The sequence below is a fragment of the Arachis ipaensis genome, chromosome B6 (genome assembly GCF_059453495.1).
Source record: "Arachis ipaensis isolate K30076 ecotype BB chromosome B6, ASM5945349v1, whole genome shotgun sequence".
NCBI classification, from domain to species: domain Eukaryota; kingdom Viridiplantae; phylum Streptophyta; class Magnoliopsida; order Fabales; family Fabaceae; genus Arachis; species Arachis ipaensis.
The window spans coordinates 35,035,140-35,043,967 of NC_142441.1; the positions used below are offsets into that span (position 1 = coordinate 35,035,140).

Below are 8,828 nucleotides of genomic sequence, written 5' to 3' on the forward strand. Positions count from 1 at the left end.
TCCTTTTGCGTCTGTCACTAACGCCCAGCACTCGCGAGTTTGAAGCTCGTCACAGTCATTCGATCATTGAATCCTACTCAGAATACCACAGACAAGGTTTAGACCTTCCGGATTCTCTTGAATGCCGCCATCATTCTAGCTTACGCCACGAAGATTCTGGTTAGGAGATCTAAGAGATATTCATTCTAGCTTAATTCATGTAGAACAGAAGTGTTTGTCAGGCACGCGTTCATAAGGGAGAAGGATGATGAGCGTCACACATAATCATCACCTTCATCACGTTCTTGGGTGCGAATGGATATCTTAGAAGAGAAATAAGAAGAATTGAATAGAAAACAGTAGTACTTTGCATTAATATTTGAGGAACAGCAGAGCTCCACACCTTAATCTATGGAGTGTAGAAATTCTACCGTTAAAAATACATAAGTGAAAGGTCCAGGCATGGCCGAGATGGCCAGCCCCCTTGATCTAAGAACAATGCGTTCAAAGATGATCCTAAGATCCTAAGATGATCAAAAGATGCCTAATACAATAGTAAAAGGTCCTATTTATAATAAACTAGCTACTAGGGTTTACATGAGTAAGTAATTGATGCATAAATCCACTTCCGGGGCCCACTTGGTGTGTGTTTGGGCTGAGCCTGAGTGTTGCACGTGCAGAGGCCATTTGTGGAGTTGAACGCCAGTTTCTGTGCCAGTTTGGGCGTTCAACTCTGGTTTTGGATCCTTTTCTGGCGCTGGACGCCAGATTTGGGCAGAAGGCTGGTGTTGAACGCCAGTTTACGTCGTCAATTCTTGGCCAAAGTATGGACTATTATATATTGCTGGAAAGACCTGGATGTCTACTTTCCAACGCAATTGGAAGCGCTCCATTTTGAGTTCTGTAGCTCCATAAAATCCACTTTGAGTGCAGGGAGGTCAGAATCCAACAGCATCAGCAGTCCTTTTTCAACCTCTGAATCTGATTTCTGCTCAAGTCCCTCAATTTCAGCCAGAAAATACCTGAAATCACAGAAAAACACACAAACTCATAGTAAAGTCCAGAAATGTGAATTTAACTTAAAAACTAATGAAAACATCCCTAAAAGTAACTAGATCCTACTAAAAACATACTAAAAACAATGTCAAAAAGCGTATAAATTATCCGCTCATCACAACACCAAACTTAAATTGTTGCTTGTCCCCAAGCAACTGAAAATCAAATAGGATAAAAAGAAGAAAATATACTATAAATTCCAAACTATCAATGAAACATAGCTTCAATCAAATGAGCGGGACTTATAGCTTTTTGCCTCTTGAATAGTTTTGGCATCTCACTTTATCCATTGAGGTTCAGAATGATTGGCATCTATAGGAACTCAGAGTTCAGATAGTGTTATTGATTCTCCTAGTTCAGTATGATGATTCTTGAACACAGCTTCTTTATGAGTCTTGTCCGTGGCCCTAAGCACTTTGTTTTCCAATATTACCACCGGATACATAAATGCCACAGACACATAATTGGGTGAACCTTTTCAGATTGTGACTCAGCTTTGCTAAAGTCCCCAATTAGAGGTGTCCAGGGTTCTTAAGCAGACTCTTTGTTTTTGCTTTGGACCTTGACTTTAACCGCTCAGTCTCAAGTTTTCACTTGACACCTACACGCCACAAGCACATGGTTAGGGACAGCTTGGTTTAGCCGCTTAGACCAGAATTTTATTCTTTTAGGCCCTCCTATCCACTGATGCTCAAAGCCTTGGGATCCTTTTTATTTGCCCTTGCCTTTTGGTTTTAAGGGTTATTGGCTTTTTCTGCTTGCTTTTTCTTTTTCTTTCTATTTTTTTTTCTATTTTTTTTTCGCCCCCTTTTTTTTTTTTCTGCAAGCTTTGTTCTTTGCTGCTTTTTCTTGCTTCAAGAATCATTTTTATGATTTTTCAGATTATCGAATAACATTTCTCCTAGTCATCATTCTTTCAAGAGCCAACATATTTAACATTCTTAAACAACAACTTCAAAAGACATATGCACTGTTTAAGCATACATTCAGAAAACAAGAAGCATTGTCACGACATCAATATAATTAGGCTAAGTTCAAGGATAAATTCGAAACTCATGTACTTCTTGTTCTTTTGAATTAAAATATTTTTTATTTAAGAGAGGTGATGGATTCATAGGACATTCATATCTTTAAGACAAAGTTACTAACTACTAATGATCATGTAATGAAGGCACAAACATAGATAAGCACATAACATAGAAAACGAAAAACAGAAGAAATAAGAACAAGGAATGAATCCACCTTAGTGATGGTGGCGTTTCCTTCTTGAGGAACCAATGATGTCCTTGAGCTCTTCTATGTCTCTTCCTTGTCTTTGTTGCTCTTCCCTCATTGCTTTTTGATCTTCTCTTATTTCATGAAGCATGATGGAGTGCTCTTGATGTTCCACCCTTAGTTGTCCCATATTGGAACTCAATTCTTCTAGGGAGGTGTTGATGTGCTCCCAATAGTTTTGTGGAGGAAAGTGCATTTGAGGCATTTCCGGAATCTCATGGTGATGAGATTCTTGCGCCTCTTGAGCTCCATGACTGGGCTCTCTTGTTTGCTCCATCTTTTTCTCAGTGATGGGCTTCTCTTCCTTAATGAGGATATCTCCCTCTATGTCAATCCCAGCCGAATTGCATAGGTGGCAGATGAGGTGAGAAAAGGCTAACCTTGCCATAGTGGAGGACTTGTCAGCCACCTTGTAGAGTTCTTGAGGTATAATCTCATGAACTTCCACCTCTTCTCCAATCATGATGCTATGGATCATGATGGCCCGGTCTATAGTAACTTCAGACCGGTTGCTAGTGGGAATGATTGAGCATTGAATAAACTCCAACCATCCTCTAGCTATAGGCTTGAGGTCCAATCTTCTTAGTTGAACCGGCTTGCCTTTGGAGTCAATCTTCCATTGAGCTCCTTCTACACATATGTCCATAAGGACTTGGTCCAACCTTTGATCAAAGTTGACTCTCCTTGTGTAGGGGCGTGCGTTCTCTTCCATGTATGGCAAGTTGAACGCCAACCTTACATTCTCCGGACTAAAATCTAAGTATTTCCCCCGAACCATTGTAACATAGTTCTTTGGATCCGGGTTCTTACTTTGATCATGGTTCTTGGTGATCCATGCATTGGCATAGAACTCTTGAACCATTAGGATGCCGACTTGTTGGATGGGATTTGTTAGAACTTCCCAACCTCTTCTTTGAATTTCATGTCGGATCTCCGGATACTCATTTCTTTTGAGTTTAAAAGGGACCTCAGGGATCACCTTTTTCTTGGCCACAACATCATAGAAGTGGTCTTGATGGGCTTTGGAGATGAACCTTTCCATTTCCCATGACTCGGATGTGGAAGCTTTTATCTTCCCTTTCCCTCTTCTAGAGGATTCTCCGGTCTTAGGTGCCATCAATGGTAATGGAAAAACAAAAAAGCTATGCTTTTACCACACCAAACTTAGAATATTGCTCGCCCTCGAGCAATAAACAAAAGAATAGAAGAAGAAGAAGAAGAAATATGGAGAGGGAGAGGGATATGAGGTTTCGGCCAAGAGGAGTGTAGAGGGGTGTGTTGTGTGAATTTGATGAAGAATGGAGGTCTTTATATAGGGAATGGAGGGGGGTATTGGTTCGGCCATATGGGTGGGTTTGGGTGGGAAATTGGTTTTGAATTTTGAAGGTAGGTGGAGTTTATGAGGTAGGTTTATTGGGAAGAGTGGGTGGATGTGAGTGGTGAAGAGGTGATGGGGAAGAGAGTTTGAGGTGATTGGTGAAGGGTTTTTTGGGTAAGAGTGTTTATGGGGTTGTGTGAAAAAGAGTGGTGAGAAGAAGTGAGTGGAGGTAGGTGGGGATCCTGTGGGGTCCACAGATCCTGAGTGGATCCTGTGGGGTCCACAGATCCTGAGATGATCCTGTGGAGTCCACAGATCCTGAGGTGTCAAGGCATTTACATCCCTGCACCATTAGGCATGTAAAAATGCCTTTGTATCCAACTCTGGGCGTTCAGCGCCAGGTTGGTGGCCATTTTGGGCATTCAACGCCCATTTGTGTGCCATTTCTGGCGTTGAACGCCAGAACCATGCCTGTTCTGGCGTTCAGCGCCCAAAAGCTGCCCATTTTGGGCGTTCAGCGCCAGAACCATGCTCTGTTCTGGCGCTGAACGCCAGACAGATGCTCCTCCAGGGTGTGATTTTTCTTCTGCTGTTTTTGATTCCGTTTCCAATTTTTATATTTATTTTGTGACTCCACATGATCATTAACCTAAGAAAACATGAAAAACAATAAAAATAAGAGTTAGATAAACATTGGGTTGCCTCCCAACAAGCGCTTCTTTAATGTCAATAGCTTGACAGTGGGCTCTCATGGAGCCTCACAGATGTGCAGAGCTTTGTTGAGACTCTCCAACACCAAACTTAGAGTTTGGATATGGGAGTTCAACACCAAACTTAGAGTTTGGTTGTGGCTCCCCAACACCAAACTTAGAGTTTGACTGTGGGGGCTCTGGTTGACTCTGCTTTGAGAGAAGCTTTTCAAGCTTCCTCTCCATGGTTGCAGAGGGAGATCCTTGAGTTTTGAATACAAGGGAGTTCTCATTCCATTGAAGGAATATTTCACCTCTGTCAACATCAATCACAGCTCTTGCTGTGGCCAGGAAAGGTCTTCCTAGGATGATAGATTCATCCTCTTCCTTTCCAGTATCCAGGACTATGAAATCAGTAGGTATGTAAAGGCCCTCAACCTTTACTAATACATCTTCTACTTGTCCATAAGCCTGTCTTCTTGAGCTGTCTGCCATCTCTAGTGAGATTTTAGCAGCTTGCACCCCATAGATTCCCAGTTTCTCTATTACAGAGAGGGGCATGAGGTTTATTCCTGAACCAAGGTCACATAGAGCCTTAAAGATCATAGTGCCTATGGTACAGGGTATTATGAACTTTCCAGGATCCTGTCTCTTCTGAGGCAATGTCAGTTGATCCAGATCACTTAGTTCATTGATGAACAAGGGAGGTTCAACTTCCCAAGCATCAATGCCAAACAATTTGGCATTCAGCTTCATGATTGCACCAAGAAACTTGGCAGTTTGCTCTTCAGTAACATCCTCATTCTCTTCAGAAGAGAAATACTCATCAGAGCTCATGAAGGGTATAAGGAGGTTTAATGGAATCTTTATGGTCTCTAGATGAGCCTCAGAGTCCTTTGGTTCCTCAGAGGGAAGCTCCTTATTGATCACTGGACATCCCAGGAGGTCTTCCTCCTTGGGATTCACGTCCTCTCCTTTCCTCACAGGTTCGGCCATGGCACTTATGTCAATGGCCTTGCACTCTCCTTTTGGGTTCTCTTCTGTATTGCTTGGGAGAGTACTAGGAGGGATTTCAGTGATCCTTTTACTCAGCTGGCCCACTTGTGCTTCCAAATTTCTAATGGAAGACCTTGTTTCATTCATGAAACTTACAGTGGCCTTAGATAGATCAGAGACTAGATTTGCTAAATTAGAAGCGTTTTGTCCAGAGTTCCCTGTCTGTTGCTGAGTTGATGATGGAAAAGGTTTGCTATTGCTAAACCTGTTTCTTCCACCATTCTTAAAGCCTTGTTGGGGCTTTTGATCCTTCCATGAGAAATTTGGATGATTTCTCCATGTTGAGTTATAGGTGTTTCTATAAGGTTCACCTAAGTAATTTACCTCTGCTATTGCAGGGTTCTCAGGATCATAGGCTTCTTCTTCAGAAGATGCCTCTTGAGTACTGTTGGATGCAGCTTGCATTCCATGCAGACTCTGAGAGATCATATTGACTTGCTGAGTCAATATTTTATTCTGAGCCAATATGGCATTCAGAGTATCAACTTCAAGAACTCCCTTCTTCATAGGCGTCCCATTACTCACAGGATTCCTTTCAGAAGTATACATGAACTGGTTATTAGCAACCATGTCAATGAGTTCTTGAGCTTCTGCAGGTGTTTTCTTTAGGTGAATGGATCCACCTGCAGAAGTGTCCAGTGACATCTTTGATAGCTCAGATAAACCATCATAGAATATATCCAGGATGGTCCATTCTGAAAGCATGTCAGAAGGACACTTTTTGGTCAACTGTTTGTATCTTTCCCAAGCTTCATAGAGGGATTCACCTTCTTTCTGTCTGAAGGTTTGAACATCAGCTCTAAGCTTGCTCAGCTTTTTGAGGAGGAAAGTACTTGGCTAAGAAAGCCGTGACCAGCTTATCCCAAGAGTTCAGGCTGTCTTTAGGTTGAGAATCCAACCATAATCTAGCTCTGTCTCTTACAGCAAAAGGGAAAAGCATGAGCCTGTAGACTTCAGGATCTATTCCATTAGTCTTAACAGTATCACATATCTGCAAGAATTCAGTTAAGAACTGAAAAGGATCTTCAGATGGAAGTCCATGAAACTTGCAGTTCTGCTGCATCAGAGAAACTAATTGAGGTTTCAGCTCAAAGTTGTTTGCTCCAATGGCAGGAATGGAGATGCTTCTTCCATGTAAATTGGAATTAGGTGCAGTGAAGTCACCAAGCATCTTCCTTATATTATTATTATTTTCGGCTGCCATCTCCTTCTCCTGTTCAAAAATTTCTGAAAGGTTATCTCTGGATTGTTGTATTTTAGCTTCTCTTAATTTTCTCTTCAGAGTCCTTTCAGGTTCTGGATCTGCTTCCACAAGAATGTTCTTATCCTTGCTCCTGCTCATATGACAAGGAAGAATGGCCAGAAAAATGATAATAATAATAGAGATCCTTTATACCACAGTATAGGGATCCCTTTGTGAGTGGAAGAAAAGAGGGGGAGACAAAGAATGTGATGTAAAGGAAGAAATACAACTGTGAGGATGGAAGGAGGTGAAATGAGATGTTAGGATATGAATGAATAAATAGAATGAGATGAGGGAGGGATAATTTTCGAAAATTATTTTGAAAAAGGAGTTAGTGATTTTTGAAAATAGTTTTTGAAAATTGTTAGTATTTTTTTTTTCGAAAATTTTTGAAATCAAAAATAAAAAATAAAAATAATTAGTTAATTAAAAAGAAATTTTGAAAAAGAGGGAAGATATTTTCGAAAATTAGAGAGAGAGAGTTAGTTAGGTAGTTTTGAAAAAGTTAAGAAACAAACAAAAAGTTAGTTAGTTAGTTGAAACAAATTTGAGAAGATAAGAAGTTGGGAAGTTAGAGAAGATATTTTGAAATCAAATTTTGAAAAAGATAAGATAAGAAGATATTTTCGAAAAGATATGATTGAAATTAGTTTTGAAAAAGATTTGATTTTTAAAATCACAATTAATGACTTGATTCATAAGAAATCACAAGATATGATTCTGGAACTTAAAGTTTGAATCTTTCTTAACAAGCAAGTAACAAACTTCAAATTTTTGAATCAAAACATTAATTGACTATGTTATTTTCGAAAATTTGATGGAAAAATAAGAAAAAGATTTTTGAAAAATATTTTTGGAATTTTCGAAAATAACTAAGAAATTTGAAAAAGATTTGATTTTTGAAAAAGATAAGATTTTTAAATTGAAAATTTGATTTGACTCATTGGCAACAACTTGATTTTTAAAAATTTTTGAAAAAATCAATCCAAATTTTCGAATTTGATGAGAGAAAAAGGGGAAGATATTTTTTTGATTTTTGAAATTTTTATGAAAAACATGAAAATTATGCAATGCATGCAATTTTTAGATCAAAACATGTGATGCATGAAAGAATGCTATGAATGTCAAGATGAACACCAAGAACACTATGAAGATCATGATGAACATCAAGAACATATTTTTGAAAAATTTTTAATGCAAAGAAAACATGCAAGACACCAAACTTAGAATTCTTTAATGCTTAGACACTAAGAATTCAAGAATGCATATGAAAAACACCAAACAACACAAAACAAAAAATCATCAAGATCAAACAAGAAGACTTACCAAGAACAACTTGAAGATCATGAAGAACACTATGAATGCATGAAATTTTCGCAAAATGCAAGATGCATATGCAAGTGACACCAAACTTATAATGTGACTCAAGACTCAAACAAGAAACACAAAATATTTTTGATTTTTATGATTTTCTAATTTTTTTGGATTTTTATTTTATATTTTTCGAAAATTAAAAGAGAAATAAGGATTCCAAAATTTTTAATATGAATTCCAGGAATCTTGCCATGTTAGTCTAAAGCTTCAGTCCAGGAATTAGACATGGCTCACTAGCCAGCCAAGCTTTCAAAGAAAGCTCCAGTCCAAAACACTAGACATGGCCAATGGCCAGCCAAGCTTCAGCAGGTAGATCAGGAACAGTAGCAGGTGGATTAGCTCCAACTAGCTTGCTCTTGATAACAAATTGCAAGCCTCAGTCCAAAAGAATTTAGACATGGCTTTACAGCCAGCCAGGCTTCAACATATAATTACATGGGCTGGAGTGATTAGTTGAATACCAATCCCAAAGTAGTTTGGGTATGGCTTTACAGCCAGATATGATTCAACATATTTCATGAAACACTATAATTCATTCTTAAAAATTTTGAAGCCATAGAATAATTTATTTTTGAAAACATTTTTATTTTTTTTCGAAAACAGATGAGAAAATTTTAGAAAATTTTTTTTGAAAAATTTTTGAAAATAAAATAAAAAGAAAATTACCTAATCTGAGCAACAAGATGAACCGTCAGTTGTCCAAACTCAAACAATCCCCGGCAACGGCGCCAAAAACTTGGTGCACGAAATTGTGATGTCCAGGCTCGAACAATCCCTGGTAATGGCTCCAAAGCTTGGTGCTTTGATCTTAATTCATAATTGTCACAACTTCGATACA

At 38.8% G+C, this 8,828-nt stretch overlaps 1 non-coding gene across 1 annotated transcript; it reads left to right on the top strand.

Moving 5' to 3' along the window:
• The first annotated feature begins 6,072 nt into the window (after positions 1-6,072).
• Positions 6,073-6,180, top strand: LOC148555120 (small nucleolar RNA R71). Its single transcript, XR_015887272.1, has one exon. It is a non-coding gene; the product is annotated as a small nucleolar RNA R71 (small nucleolar RNA).
• Positions 6,181-8,828: the final 2,648 nt, after the last annotated feature.